Here is a 15,129-nt window from a genome sequence, read left to right as displayed (position 1 = left end):
ACTTGAGAAATGGTACAGAAAATACATAAATCAGTGTCATAAACATTTGCACTGCACATAATTGTGTGTGCTACACTTTTAAAATTTTACTTACTTTTTTAAAAAAGATTTATTTATTTGAAAGGCAGAGTTACAGAGAGGCAGAGGCAGAGAGGTCTTCCCTCCACTGGTTCACTCCCCAGATGGCTGCAACGGCTGGAGCTACACTGATCCAAAGCCAGGAGCCAGGAGCTTCTTCCTGGTCTTCCACGTGGGTGCAGGGGCCCAAGCACTTAGGCCATCTTCTACTGCTTTCCCAGGTCATAGCAGAGAGCTGGATCGGAAGTGGAGCAGCCAGGACTTGAACTGATACACTGCAGACGGTGGCTTTACCCATTAGGCTACAGCGCCAGCCCCTTATTTACTTTTATCTACTTGTGAGAGAGAGAGAGAGAGAGAGATCAGCCTTTCATTGGTTCTCCCCAAATACCCACGAGAGAGAGAGAGAGAGAGAGAGAGAGAGAGAGAGAGATCAGCCTTTCATTGGTTCTCCCCAAATACCCACAACAGTAAAGGTTGGGTTAGGTCAAAGTCAGGAGCCTGAAACTTCACTCAGGTCTCCATGTGAGTGGCAGGGACCCAATCACTTACGACATCATCCATTACCTCCATGGATGCTAGCAGGAAGCTGGACTGGAAACAGAATACTGGGACTCAAACAGGCCCTCTGATATGGGACGCAGGCACCCCAGGTGGGCAGCTTAACCCGCTGCACCACAACACATGCGTCACGTGCTGTGGTTTTGTATGATGGATGGCACAGTAGGTATGTTTCTACCAGCATCACACAAACACGTGAGGAATGTGTTGCCTTGGGACATCATGAAGGCCACAGGGTCCAGCGGGGACAGGAACTTCTCAGCTCCACTGTCATCTCACAGGACCGCTGTCATATCTGTGGCCTGGCTGCCACTGAACGTCGTTCTGCCCATGACACTGCTCACAGGGGTATACGGTAGTGACGTGGTAACTGAACTCAGAACCATGTTGCCGGTGTTATTTAACTTTAGTTACCACAGGCTAATGGAGATTCATGCATCTGACACACGGCAGGTGTTATCACCGACTCTTGAAGCTGTTGGTAGTGATCTCAGGTTGCTGAGACAATGATCTTGACTTTCCACAAGAAATTTCCTGATCCTCCCCTTCAGATCTATTGCTCAAGAGGTATGTGTGCCAACTTGGCTCATCCAATGCCCTCTTATAGAAGCTTTCCTGGAGCCCTACTCTGTTTCTGGAATTACATGTGGGGATGAGAGTTTAGGAAGTTGCTGGCTGTGGTGGCCTTATGGCTCAGCAGGTTCAGCTGCCACCTGTGGAGCTTCCATTCCAGTCCTGGCTGCTCCACTTCTGACCCAGCCCCCTGCTGATGTGCATGGGAGAAGCAGTGGAAGATGGCCCAGGTCCATGGGCCCCAGCCACCCATGTGGGAGACTTGGATGCAGCTCCTACTCCTGGCTTTGGCCTGGCCCAGTCCTGGCCATTGTGGCCATTTGAGGAGTGAAGCAGTGGATGGAAGCTGCTCTGTCTCTCTCCCTGTAACTCTGCCTTTCAAATACATATGTTAATCTTTTTTTTTTTTAATGCTGATGTTACTGGCAAACACACAGTAGGAAACAGGTGCACAATTTTTGTAAGACCCAGCTAAATATACCTATGAAAGTAAGAGTTTATTTGAGGGTTCCTGGGTGTCTACATGTTATCTACAGGAGTGGTACCACAATTATCCAAAGTTTGAACTCTTGGCTTCCAAACCCAAGTTTAAGAAGAGCTACCAAGTAAGTGCTTGGGCCCCTGCACCCATGTGGGACACCTGGAAGAAGCTCCTGGCCTCAGACTGGCTCAGCCATTGCCTTTGCGGCCATGTGGGGGAGTGAACCAGTGGATGGAAGAGCTCTCTCTCTCTCTGCCTCTCTGTAACTCAAGAAAGAAAAGAAAAGAAAAGAAAAGAAAAGAAAAGAAAAGAAAAGAAAAGAAAAGAAAAGAAAAGAAAAGCTCCCAGCAGTGTAGTTCCTTCTGTATCTGCTTGGCAGCCTGAGCGCTACCTCCACACCCTAGCTGGCAGGATTCTTTGCTGTGCACATGAGAACGTGTGCAGTAGTGCAGGTGTGAAAGGAGATTAAGAGGTCACATGGGGAGTGTACACTGGGCAGCTTCTGTCCCCTCCCTCAGTTTCTTGGACCCCTGTCTCATCTCAGCCACGCCTGCAGCCCACTTGCTGCTGGCAGTGCCTCCCTCAGCCTGGGCTGCCCCCAGCTTCCTCCCTCAGTTCTCAGCCCTGGTGAGGGATGTCTGCTGGAGCCCCCAGGACTCACGCACACTCTCTCCAGACAGAAGCCAGCGGGTGAGTGCTCCTGCCCCTCATCCCGCCAGAGATGACTGCATGGTGCATGTGCGAGGTTCTTCTGAAAGCCTTGTGGGATCTTTCTCCAGATGTCTTCCTCGGGGGCCACCTTGGGGACATGTCCAGGTACTGACTTTTCTTTCTCTCATGCCTGCTCCCCGCAGTCTTGTCCCAAATAAGCTACTTGCATGATAGTCTCTGGTCTCCATAAAACCTGGGCTAGGACGGAGTGGTCTGTTATATCCAACCAGGCCTGAGTCCTGGGCTTTAGCCTGGCACCCCAAATAGCACAGGGGTAGGATGGGGCGTGGTGAAGAGAGGGAAGGGGGTGCTGTTGCTACAGAAGAGGGGGAATAGACCTGGGAGGGGGAGGGAAGGGAAGGCACATAGAATTATCCAGCACATTTGAGTAATGGTAGAAGCCGGCCTGCTAGGAATACGGTTTACTTCTGGGTGGAGCTGCAAGTTTACTCACAATTATGCCCTGGTGGTGTTAGTGCTCCTTCCACGATCCACCCATCAGAGCACACAACACAGCTGTCTCTTCCAAAATTCGACATTTTTTTTTTTTTAGCAGATGAAGGCTGATTTCATGGCTGATCCCCTGGCAGCCGGAGGCCCCTTGCACAGAGAAGACGGGGAGCTTTAGTTCTCGGTCTCTTCCTCCTTGGACTGTCTTGCTGATCTCCTCCTTCTTGGCCCAAAGGCGCTCTTTATGGCACTTGCTGCTTCCCTGGTCGTAGACTTGCGGGCCACAGCCCGGCCAGCCAGGGGCTCCCCAGACACCTTGTGGGCCTTCAGCTGCTGGGAGTTCCTTGTGAGAATCTGCTTATTTTTGAACACCTTTCCCTTCACCTCCAAGCACAGGCTGTGATACACGTGGCGGTCAACCTTCGCTTTGCTGTGTCTTCCAAGTAGCCAGCAGAGAATCCACACCCCCTCCAGGTTGCCGACTCCGGCACTCACGTGCTGGCTGTACCTTTTGGCTTACCTGCCCTTTCGCATGCCAAGGTGCTTTGCCAGCACCGAGCAGGGGAATGGACAGTCCCAGGCTCCAGGACGACCAGCCCATCTTTGGAGCAGCTTCCGGACCTGCTGACGGCAGTTGGCTCTGGCGATCTAATTGGTCTCTTTGGGATCCCACCAGTCCTTCTCCTTGCCACAGCGGGGGACCCCGGAGACAAGCCAGAGCACACTCAGGGCTGCGGCCGGGGTGGTGAAAGCGAAGGACTCTTTCCCAGATTCTTAGTCCAAAACTAGGCCCACGCTGCTCAACGCCGAGCAGGAGCAGTAAGTTGCTGTGTGCGAGAGCAGCCGCCCCTGGTGGGGGGAGGCAGACTCCAGCGTCCCCAGGTTGCCAGCAGGCAGGGTGACTGAGAGGAGAAGCGTGGTTGGGGAGGGGGGAGGCATGAAGGGAAGACCAGGGGTGCTGACACTCTTAGGCAGTTTAAGCCACAAGACTGGTCACGGGCAAGTCACAAGGCTGGCTTTTGTGAGTTACAACGTGAAGGGGGAAGAGGAGAGGCACTTGTTAGGGTCGCGCTTCGGGACACGCGTGTAGATGCCGTGGTCCCGTTACCCCCATTCTAGAGATGGCAAACCCGAGGAGCTGCCACGCCATGAAAGGGCGTCTTTGCTGAGTCTGGGATCACGCTCCGGGCTTCCTGCCCGCTGTGGTTAGAGCTCCACCTCTTACTGGAAAAACTAACCCCGGGGAAGAAGGTTTGCTGAGTTTCCCGGAAGGCAGAGGCCTGCCCCGCACGCCATTGGCGGTGAAGGGGAGGCGGGAGCCCGCACGGCGAGCTGGGCCACGCTGTGTCATCCCCGGACTTGCCTGTGCTGTGTAAGAGCGGTGACTGCCTCCAGGAACTCCAGAGGGCAAGGCTGAGCTCATTCCTCACGACCTTGAGTCACTCTCACAAACTGCTCCTCACAGATCACCTTTGTAGCAGAAATTTTAAAAGGCCCTGGATATTCAGTGGTTATTAATTTTTTTTTAAATTTATTTTGGGGCCAGCACTATGGCATAGTGGGTAAAGCCACGGTCTGCAGTGTTGGTATCCCATATGGATTCCAGTTCATGTCCAGGCTGCTCCACTTCTGATCCAGCTCTCTGCTATGGCTTGGGAAAGCAGTAGAAGATGGTCTAAATCCTTGGGCTTCTGTACTCATGTGGGAGACCCAGAAGAAACTCCTGGCTCCTGGCTTCAGATTAGCACAGCTCTGGCTGTTGCGGCCACCTGGGGAGTGAACCAGCAGATGGAATACCTCTCTCTCTCTCTCTCTCTCTCTCTCTCTCCCTGCCTCTCCTCTCTCTGTGTAACTCTGACTTTCAAATAAATAAATCTTTTATTATTTAATAAATAAATAAATAAAACCAAAATTTATTTATTTGGAGGAAGAGAGACAGACACACACAGGCAACGATAGAGAGACTGAGAGAAAGCTCCAATCCACTGGTCCACTTCCCACATGCCTGCAAGGGCTGTGTGCTGAGCCAGGCAGAAGCCAGGATTTGAGAACTCAATCCCAGTCTTCCATGTGGGTGGCAGGAACCCAGTTATTTGAGTTATTATCCACTTCCTCCTGGGGTCTGCGTTAGCAGGAAGTTGGAAGCAGGGGCTAGAGGCAGGCATGGAACCCAGGTACTCCAGCGTCGGATGCAGGTATCTTAACTGGTATCTTAAACCTGAGACCAAACGCCGGTTCTCTTGTTATTTTTAAAAAATAGTTACAGAGACAGAGACAAAGACAGAGAGAGAGGGAGAGGGAGAGGGAGAGGGAGAGGGAGAGGGAGAGGGAGAGGGAGAGGGAGAGGGAGAGGGAGAGGGAGAGGGTTCTGTTATCCACTAGTTCACTCCCCAAATGCCCACAATAGCCAAGGCTGGGCCAAGTCAAAGCCAGATGCCTGGAATTGCATCCAGGTCTCCCATGTAGGTGGCAGGGCCCCAGCACTGGAGCCATTATCTACCTCCTGGGCTGTGCATCAGCAGGAAGCTGGGTAGGAAACAGAGGCTCCCTCTGATACGGGCAAATCCAGCAGCAGCTCAACCTGCTGTACCCCAACATCCTCCCTCCTGTTTTTATGAAATAATGTGAGTTTTAAAGAGAATTCGTATCCACTCACGAATCTCAGTGGAATACAGACTACAGCACGCTTCGACTGTTTCTGTTTTTCCCCCGAGGCTGTATGTTCATGGTGGGGCAAATGAGGGCACCAGCGTGTATTTGGCATTTATTCATGGCACTTGCACGTGTGTTACTTTTTACCCCATGAGACAACCCTCTGAGACAGGTGCTATCTGTTTGTCCCTTTAACAGACAACAGCAACCTGGCGCCAAGGGACATGCGCGTCACTGGGCAGGATAAATGAGAAAACCATCCCACCCAGCTGCGCCTGACCCCACGCCTACGCTGTGTCCTCAGCAGCCCAGCTGAGGTCCAGCTCCGGGAACTGCTGAGTCACAGCATGCACAAAATGCTGACTCACACTGTGTGCTAGCTGGAGACACTCTGGAATGGTCCTGCCAAGGTACTCCCTCCTCACGGCTTTGCCGTGTTTTTCCCTACTTTGTATTATAGATGTTAGGTGTTTTTTCTCTCCTGAAGATTCTCTTCAGAATCTTCAGAATGTATGCATATAATTATATCTGGTTAGGATGGTTGGGGGTGGGGGAGTGGGCGTGGGGGAAGAAGTAAACTTGGAAGACAACAGAAGTACCTGTGGAGTTTGGGTGGCCGTACGTCATGGGTTCTGAGAGCTACACTTTTTCAGGCTTTAACCGCTCTGAACTCTCCGTGCCTTAGACTGATCATGTGCTAGGCAAGGTGTGCAGCAGCGGCCCCCGGCGGTGGGTATCAAAGGTCAGAGGAGGAAGGAGAGTCTGAAGACAACGGTGGAGCACTTTTACAAGAAATACGTCCTCGCCAGGACTCTCCCAGTAGTGTCTGGGAGACCCAGAATCAAAGAGTGAAGACACTCTGGGCACCTTAACCCATTGATTTCCCTTGTTGTGTTTGCAGAAGAACTATACCAGATTAAAATGTTCTGTGTCCCAGACGGTCTAAAAGAGCTCTTTGAAAACGCTGAAAAGGGGATTGCTTACGCTGAGCAAGCACTCGGACACCCCCAGCGATGAGTCAGTATTTCCTCTGTCTTAGCCCTACACTAAAGAGTAGTGTGTCTCACAAAAACAGACGTGTAGTTTCCATGCAATACGGCAGCGTCTGTATTATCTGTGTTGGTAGTCATCAATCTGTTTCTAATGTGTTCATGGAAAACTATGTGAGCCATCTTGTCATTAAACTATTTTCGAAATCTCATGGAAGCCCGCCAAGAGTTTTGCAATTTAGCCAAGAAACTCTCCAGCTTTTGGGAGGGGGCAGCCCCAGTGTTAAAAGGCTATGTATCTGGCTGTATTTTTGGTTAAGTTTTTTGTTGTTGTTGTTGTTGTTCATCCTGGCATATGTCTAAAGCAAAAAATTAAAAACATAAAAATAAAAAAATGAGCAAAATAAAAAGTGACCTAGAAAATATAAAATCTAGAGAACGAAGTCAGGTGTGCAAAGGTGGCGTGGCTGTTATGAGAACACTTTGGTTCACAAGCCTGGCTGCTCGTTCCAGTAGGGAGTCTGCTCCCTCCAGTCCCCTTGACCTTGGTCATTAAGAGACTTAAACACACAGCACATGTTTAGCCTCATCCTTGGTGCCACAGGTGTATTCATGGAGACCATCTTTGCTTTCCGAAAACCGGCTCGATACCCTAAAAATAGTTCAACCCGAATTTGCTTCCCATAAGTTTCAAGTTCATATTGGAGCAGAGAGAGAGAGCGTCTTCCAGCAACAAAGCCACGGACTGCGGTTTCGTCCTATTCTTACAGTGGACAAACGCCCTGCATAAAGCAGACCCGTCCTTTCTGCTTCATACCGGACACTGCTGATGGCAGCTTCTGGGCTTGGAGAAAACTGCCTTCCCAAGAACGCGCAATGCAATGCGTGCGTCCTCTAGGCTACAGGCACCCGCCTTCAACAAAGCGCTCATCCAAGGGCTCCGGCCCGGGATCTGGTGCCTCGTTGGCCTCTTGGACAGACACCCCAGCCAAGGCCTGGTCCAGGGAGCACCTCGGCAAGTGGGGCGTGAGCTCACACGTGGCTTTTCCGAATCCTCCAGGCAGATGCACAAATCCATGAGCCGCAGCTCTGAGGCCGCTGCCTCCCTGGGGGATGGGGAAGGGTGGCGGCTGCTCACCCCCCGGGCCCGCACAGGGCTCCGCGGTGGAGAAGGGAGACTTGCACGGGCGGAGATGTGGCAGCAGCGGCCCGGAGCCGGGGTGGGAACCTGCGCAGCGCGAGCCTCGGCTGCATCTCGCCCTCCCGGCCCCGTCCGCCTGCCTCTGGTGGTGGTGCCCGCGGGTGCTGGGGCTCCCCAGATCTCAGTGCGCCTGGCCGGCCGAGCAGGCTCTGGGGCTCTGCAGCGGAGGTGGCATGGTGTCAGTCCGGCTACACGTCCCCCGGGAATGCCCCAGCGAGCCGGGACGTGGGAGCCCCCCTCTCTCTCTCCTCCGTCTGCAGTTCCTGGGCGTTTGCTCCAGCTCAGCCTCCCTGGAGCAGCAGGGAGGATCAGTCCAGCCCCCAGGCTGGGCCTGCTGCATAGACAAAGTGCACAGCTCCCAGGTTTGCTGCGGGCAGCCGCTGGGAAAGTGTGACCACGTGCAAGGCGCAAACATTCGTTATCTGCAGGATGGGGTCAGTTTCTGTTTGGGCCTGGTGTTTTTTCGAGAGCAGGAAATCGCTCTCCTAAGCATCAGATTAGAGCCAGGAAGCTGAACAATGGGAGGCCGAGAGCCGCCGAGCCGCAGGGTTGTGGCCTTGGGGCCTGGCGCCATCTGCTGGCCGCGCCTGCGAACTACACCGCCTGGGCTTCCCCGGGAAATGAGGACAACTCACCTGTCCCCCTCCTAGGGCTGTCTATGAAAGGGACGCGGAAAGAGGTCGTTTTTAGATTTTACTGGTGTGTTTCATTCTGACTGCGATGCACGTGAGAGAACAAAAAACCACCGTGCACTTTCTGTCATCTGAAGCAACAGGGAAAAGAAGTTACCAGGACGGGGGCCGGCGCAGTGGCAAAGCCGGCAATACCTGCATCCCACATGCACACTAGTTCGAGTCCCGGCTGCTCCACTTCCGGTCCAGCTCCCTGCCGCTGGCCTGGTTCCTGGTTTCTTGTGCAGAGTGTGGCTAGGGGGCGCACATGTTACTCCCTGGAGGTCATCTTGCTGGCCTTTCTAGATAAGTGTTCTTTTGATGAATCTGCTACGTTGGAAAGGCCCACGTGGCAAGGAACCATGAGTGGCCCCAGGGTCTGCTGGCCAGTGTGGTGCATGTGTGTGCTGTCTTTTTTTTTTTTTTTAAGATTTATTTAATTTGAAAGAGTTACAGAGAAGACAGGCAGAGAGAGAAAGATCTTCCATCCACTGACTCACTCCCCAACTGGACCCAATGGCCAGGGCTGGGCCAGGTTGAAGCCAGGAGCCAGAAGCTTCAACTGGGTCTCCCACATGGGTGCAGGGGCCCAAGCACGTGGGCCATCTTCCACTGCTTTCCCAGGTGCATTAGCAGGGAGCTGCATTGGAAGTGGAGCAGCCAGGACTCGAACCAGCACCTGTACAGGTTTTACCCGCTATGCCACAACACCAACCCCATATGCTGTGTCTCCACGTGCAAGTTCTAGGAACTGTTCCTTTTTTAACTGTCATCACGTCCTTTTTATTATTTTCAATATTTATTTATTCAGATAATTCAAGTGCAGCAACAGAAAGAGAGAGAGAGAGAGAGAGAGAGAGAACATGATAAAAAGAGAGGGAGAGAGAGATCTTCCATCTGCTGGTTCACTCCCCAGATGGCCACAATGGGCAAGGCTGGGCCAGGAACTCCAGCTGGGTCTCCCGTGTGGGCAGCAGGGGCCCAAGTACTTGAACCATCATCTGTTGCCTCCCGAAGTGTGTGTTAGCAGGAAGCTGGATTGGAAGCAGAGGTGGGGCTTGAACCCATGTCTTTTGGCATGGATGTGGGTCCAAGCAGCTACCTAGCTTTGATGCCGCAACCACCTCCCAGGGAAGGGATTTTAGAAGGAGGAAATTATCAGTCACATCTTCACCGGTTCCCCTCACTTGCTGGCTGGAAGGCGATGCGATGACTGGGTTGAGATAGCCGTTTTGGACCACGAGGCAGAAGCCGTGTACGCAGAACAATGGAATCACAGAATCGAGGAAACCCAGGTCCACAGTGGTCGCAGAGCTGCCCTGGTCTGCCCAGGTTCATGAGAGCGAGTGAGCAAGCGACAGACAGCTGTGTGAGGCATTGCTTGGTTTCCTGTTACTTGCAACAGAACTGAATGTTCACTGGAAAGCCATTGTGCATTTTGTATGTGAAGTCTGTAGGTTAAAGGAGTAAATGTTTCCCAGAGAGTAAGTCATGGGAAGAAAGAAGGATGGCTTCCCCGGGCTCATTACTGGAGATGCTGTCCCCCCTCCCTGGCCCTCGCAGTGAGCAAGGGCAGAAGGAAGCCCCTGAGGTTCACCTGGCGAAGGCTTTGAAAACAGTGCCCGAGAAAGCAGCCAGCAGCCACCCACCGGGGCCCAGGCTGCAGACACTGCCCCACAGGCTGAGGAAGTTTGTTGAACGAAGAGATCGGAGGGAAGCAGCTGATTTTAATTGTGTGTCAAATCTGCCGAAAACTCGCTTTCCCCTCACCAGTCCTTTCTGAAGCTTTCAAAGCGCGAGAACATCATACAGTGCCGCTTTACTGAGCCTGGGCGGACATCCGGCCAGGGCAGGGAAGGGGTTCCTGGAAGGATGCCGGACCCCTGTCTGATGACTGGCAGATGAGGACTTGCCCACGGGGATGCCCCATCCCTGTTACTCAGAGCACTTGAGCCCACACATGCGTTTGCAACCTGCGGCACCTGGAGGTTAGTGAATTCGTAAGCTTAGCCAGGGTCAGGAGGCAGGGTGGAGGAGCCCGGACCCGTGCAGTCGGCTACCAGCCTGGGCTCTGCTGCTCAGCAGCTGTGTCACCTTGGGCAGGGACGTAACCTGGGAGGGTGCTTCCTTATTTACAACGTGGGGGTCATCACGGTCCCTAGCTTCTGGGATTGCTCTGAGGACCAAGTCTGAATGACGCTGGAAACGTCTGAATGACGTAGGGGCTCAGCAGAGTGCTGGGCATGCCTCGTTTGTAATATCAGTACCCAGTCTCCGGTCATATGCTAGCAATTATTGTTAGTAATATCAGTACCCAGTCTCTGGTCATATGCTAGCGATTATTGTTAGTAACATCAGTACCCAGTCTCCGGTCATATGCTAGCAATTATTGTTAGTAACATCAGTACCCAGTCTCCGGTCATATGCTAGCAATTATTGTTAGTAACATCAGTACCCAGTCTCCGGTCATATGCTAGCGATTATTGTTAGTAATATCAGTACCCAGTCTCCGGTCATATGCTAGCGATTATTGTTAGTAACATCAGTACCCAGTCTCTGGTCATATGCTAGCGATTATTGTTAGTAATATCAGTACCCAGTCTCTGGTCATATGCTAGCAATTATTGTTAGTAACATCAGTACCCAGTCTCTGGTCATGTGCTGGCGATTATTGTTAGTAACATCAGTACCCAGTCTCCGGCCATATGCTGGCAATTATTGTTAGCAATATCAGTACCCAGTCTCCGGCCATATGCTAGCGATTATTGTTAGTAATATCAGTACCCAGTATCTGGCCATATGCTAGCGATTATTGTTAGTAATATCAGTACCCAGTCTCCGGTCATATGCTAGCGATTATTGTTAGTAATATCAGTACCCAGTATCTGGCCATATGCTAGCGATTATTGTTAGTAATATCAGTACCCAGTCTCCGGTCATATGCTAGCGATTATTGTTAGTAATATCAGTACCCAGTCTCCGGTCATATGCTAGCAATTATTGTTAGTAACATCAATACCCAGTCTCTGGTCATATGCTAGCAATTATTGTTAGTAATATCAGTACCCAGTCTCTGGCCATATGCTGCCCGCTGTGGTGCCCACAGGCCATGTGTGGACACTGAGCACTTGACATGGAGCTGCTCCACATGGAGCTGTGCTGTAAAGTGTCAAATACAAGCTGGATTTTGAAGTCTTAGTATGAATGTAGAATATCTCCCTCCCTCCAGAAACTGTTTATTTAAGGAATACAAACTTCATATATTTCACAATTACAACTTCAGGAACATGGTGATTCTTCCCACCGTACCTGCCCTCCCACCCACACTCCTATTCTTCTTCCTCCTCCCTCTCCTATCCCCATTCTTTTTTTTTTTTTTACTAAGATCTATTTTTAGTTAACTTTATATACACAGGATTAACTCTAAGTTAAGTAAAGAGTTCAACAGTAGTATGAAAAAAAACTTCCTCAACAGTTGAGACAAGGGCTGTTCAAAGTCATTGCTTCTCAAAGTGTCAATTTCACCTCTGTGGATTACCTTTTAGGTGCTCTGTTAGTTATCACAGGTCAGGGAGAACATGTGGTATTTGTCCTCTGGGGCTGGCTTATTTCACTAAATATGATGTTTTCCAGCTTAATCCATTTTGTTGCAAACGAGAGGATTTTTGTTTACCACTATGTAGTTTTCCATTGGTGTACATATCCCATAATTTCTTTATCCAGGCTTCAGTTTTTTTTTTTAGAAAACTTTAATTTAATAAACATAAATTTAGAAAGTACAACTTTTGAATTATAGCGACTTTTCCCCCCATAAGCTCCCTCCCACTTGCAATCATCCCATCTTCCACTCCCTCTCCCATCCCAGTCTTCATTGATTCATTTTTAATTATCTTTATATACAGAAGACAAACTTAGTGTATACTAAGTAAAGATTTCAACAGATTGCACCACACAAAGTATAAAGTACTGTTTGAAGACTAGTTTTACAGTTAATTCGCATAGTACAACACATTAAGGACAGAGATCCTACATAGGGAGTAAGTGCACAGTGACTCCTGTTGTTGATTTAACAATTGACACTCTTATTTATGATGTCAGTAATCACCCAAGACTCTTGTCATGAGCTGCCAAGGCCATGAAAGCCTCTTGAGTTCATCAACTCTGATCTTATTTAGACAAGGCCATAGTCAAAGTGGAAGTTCTCTGCTCCATTCAGAGAAAGGTACCTCCTTTTTTGATGGTCTGTTCTTTCCTGGTCTGTTCTTTCCACTTGATCTCACAGAGATCTTTCATTTAGGCTTTTTTTTTTTTTTTTGGCCACAGTGTCTTGGCTTTCCATGCCTGAGAAACTCTCATGGGCTTTTTAGACAGATCTGAATGCCTTAAGGGCTGATTCTGAGGCCAGAGTGCTATTTAGGACATTTGCCATTCTGAGTCTGCTGGGTATCCTGCTTCCCATGTTGGATCGTTCTCTCCTTTTTAATTCTATCAATTATTATTAGCAGACACTGGCCTTATTTATGTGATCCCTTTGACACTTAATCCTATCTTTATGATCAGTTATGAACTTAAACTGATCACTTTAATTAGTGAGATGGCATTGGTACATGCCAACTTAGTGTGATTTGGAGTCCCATGGCACGTTTCTAGCTCTACCATTAGGGGTAAATCCGAGTAAATGTGTGCCGAACTGTACATCTCCTCCCTCTCTTATTCACACTCTTATTTTTAACAGGGATAATTTTTTCAGTTAAATTTAAACACCTAAGAATAATTGTGTGTTAATTAAAGAGTTCAACCAATGGTATTAAGTAGAAAAAGAAAATACTAAAAAGAATAAAATTGTAAGCTGTTTCCAGGCTTCAGTTGACAGGCATTTTGGTTGATTCCATGTCTTAGCTATTGTGAATTGAGCTGCAATAAACATGGGGGTACAGATAAACTCTTTCATGTGCTGATTGCATTTCCCTTGGATAAATTCCTAGGAGTGGGATGGCTGGGTCATATGGTAGGTCTGTATTCAGATTTCTGAGGTATCTCCATACTGTCTTCCACAGTGGCTGTACCAGTTTACATTCCCACCAACAGTGGATTAGGGGACCTTTTTCCCTGCATCTTCACCAGCCTTTGTTGTTTTTCGATTTCTGTATGAAAGTCATTCTAACTGGGGTGAGGTGATCCTGAGCATTTTTTCATATGTCTGTTGGCCATTTGGATTTCCTCTCTTGAAAAATGACTGTTTAAGTCCTTTGTTCATATCTTAACTGGGTTGTTTGTTTTGTTGTTGAGTTTCTTGATCTGTTTATATATTCTGGTAATTAATCTTTTCTCAATAGTTGCATAGTTTATAAATAATTTCTCCCATTCTGTCAGTTGCCTCTTCACTTTGTTGAATGTTTGTTTTGTGGTACAGAAGCTTTTCAGATTGATGTAATCACATTTGTCAATTGTGGCTATGATTGCCTGTGCTTCTGGGGTCTTTTCCAAGACGTCTTTGCCTATGCCAATGTCTTGCAGGGTTTCCCCAATGTTCTCTAATAATTTGATGGAATCAGATCGTAGATTTAAGTCTTTAATCCATTTTGAGTGGATTTTTGTGTAAGGTGTAATGCACGGGTCTTGCTTCATACTTCTGCACACAGAGATCCAGTTTTCCCAACACTGTTTGTTGAAGAGACTGTTCTTGCTCCAGGGATTGATTATAGCTCCTTTGTCAAAGATAAGTTGGCTGTAGATGCATGGCTTGATTTCTGGCTTTTCTATTCTGTCCCATTTGTCTATATGTTTTTACCAGTACCATGCTATTTTGATTATAACTGCTCTGTAGTATGTCTTGAAATCTGGTATTGTGGTGCCTCTAGCTTTGTTTTTGTTGTATAAGATTGCTTTAGCTATTTGGAGGTTTCCTATATTTCCATATGTATTTCAGCATTATTTTTTCTATATCAGAGACGAATATCCTTGGTATTTTGATTGGTATCACTTTGAATCTCTTAATTGCTTTTTGTGGTATGGATACTTGAATGATATTGAATTTTCCAATCCATTAAACATGGATGATTTTTCCATTTTTCTGTATATTCTATTCCTTTCTTTATTGTTTTGTAATTCTCATCATAGAGATCTTTGACATCCTTGGTTAAATTTATGCCAAGGTATTTGATATTTTTTTGCAGGTATTGTGAATGGGATTGATCTTTGAAGTTCTTTTTCAGCCATGGAATTGTCTGTGTATACAAAGGCTGTTGATTTTGTGTATCGATTTTATATCCTGCTGCTTTACCAAACTCTTCTATGAGTTCCAATAGTCTCTTAGTGGAGTCTTTTGGATCCCCTAAATTAAGAATCTTGTCATCTGAAAATAGGGATAGTTTGAGTTCCTCCTTCCCAAATTGTATCCCTTTGATTTCTTTTTCTTGCCTAATGGATCTGGCTGAAACTACCAGGACTTTCTTGAAGAGCAGTGGTGAGAGTGGGCATCCTTGTCTGGTTCCACATCTCAGTGAGAATGCTTCAAGCTTTCCCAACCATTGAGTAGGATGATGGCCATGGATTTGTCATAAATTACTTTGCTTGTGTTGAGGAATGTTCCTTCTATACCCAATTTACTTAGAGTTTTCGTCATGGAGGGGTGTTGTATTTTATAAAATGCTTTCTCTATTGAGATAATGATATGTTTTTTGTTCTTCTATTTGTTAATTTGATGTATCACATTGATTTGTGAATGTTGAACCATCCCTGCATACCAGGGACATATCCCAC

This window comes from Lepus europaeus, chromosome 3 (assembly GCF_033115175.1).
Source record: "Lepus europaeus isolate LE1 chromosome 3, mLepTim1.pri, whole genome shotgun sequence".
In the NCBI taxonomy this organism is placed as follows: Eukaryota; Metazoa; Chordata; class Mammalia; order Lagomorpha; family Leporidae; genus Lepus; species Lepus europaeus.
Note: the sequence above shows the minus strand (reverse complement) of the source record.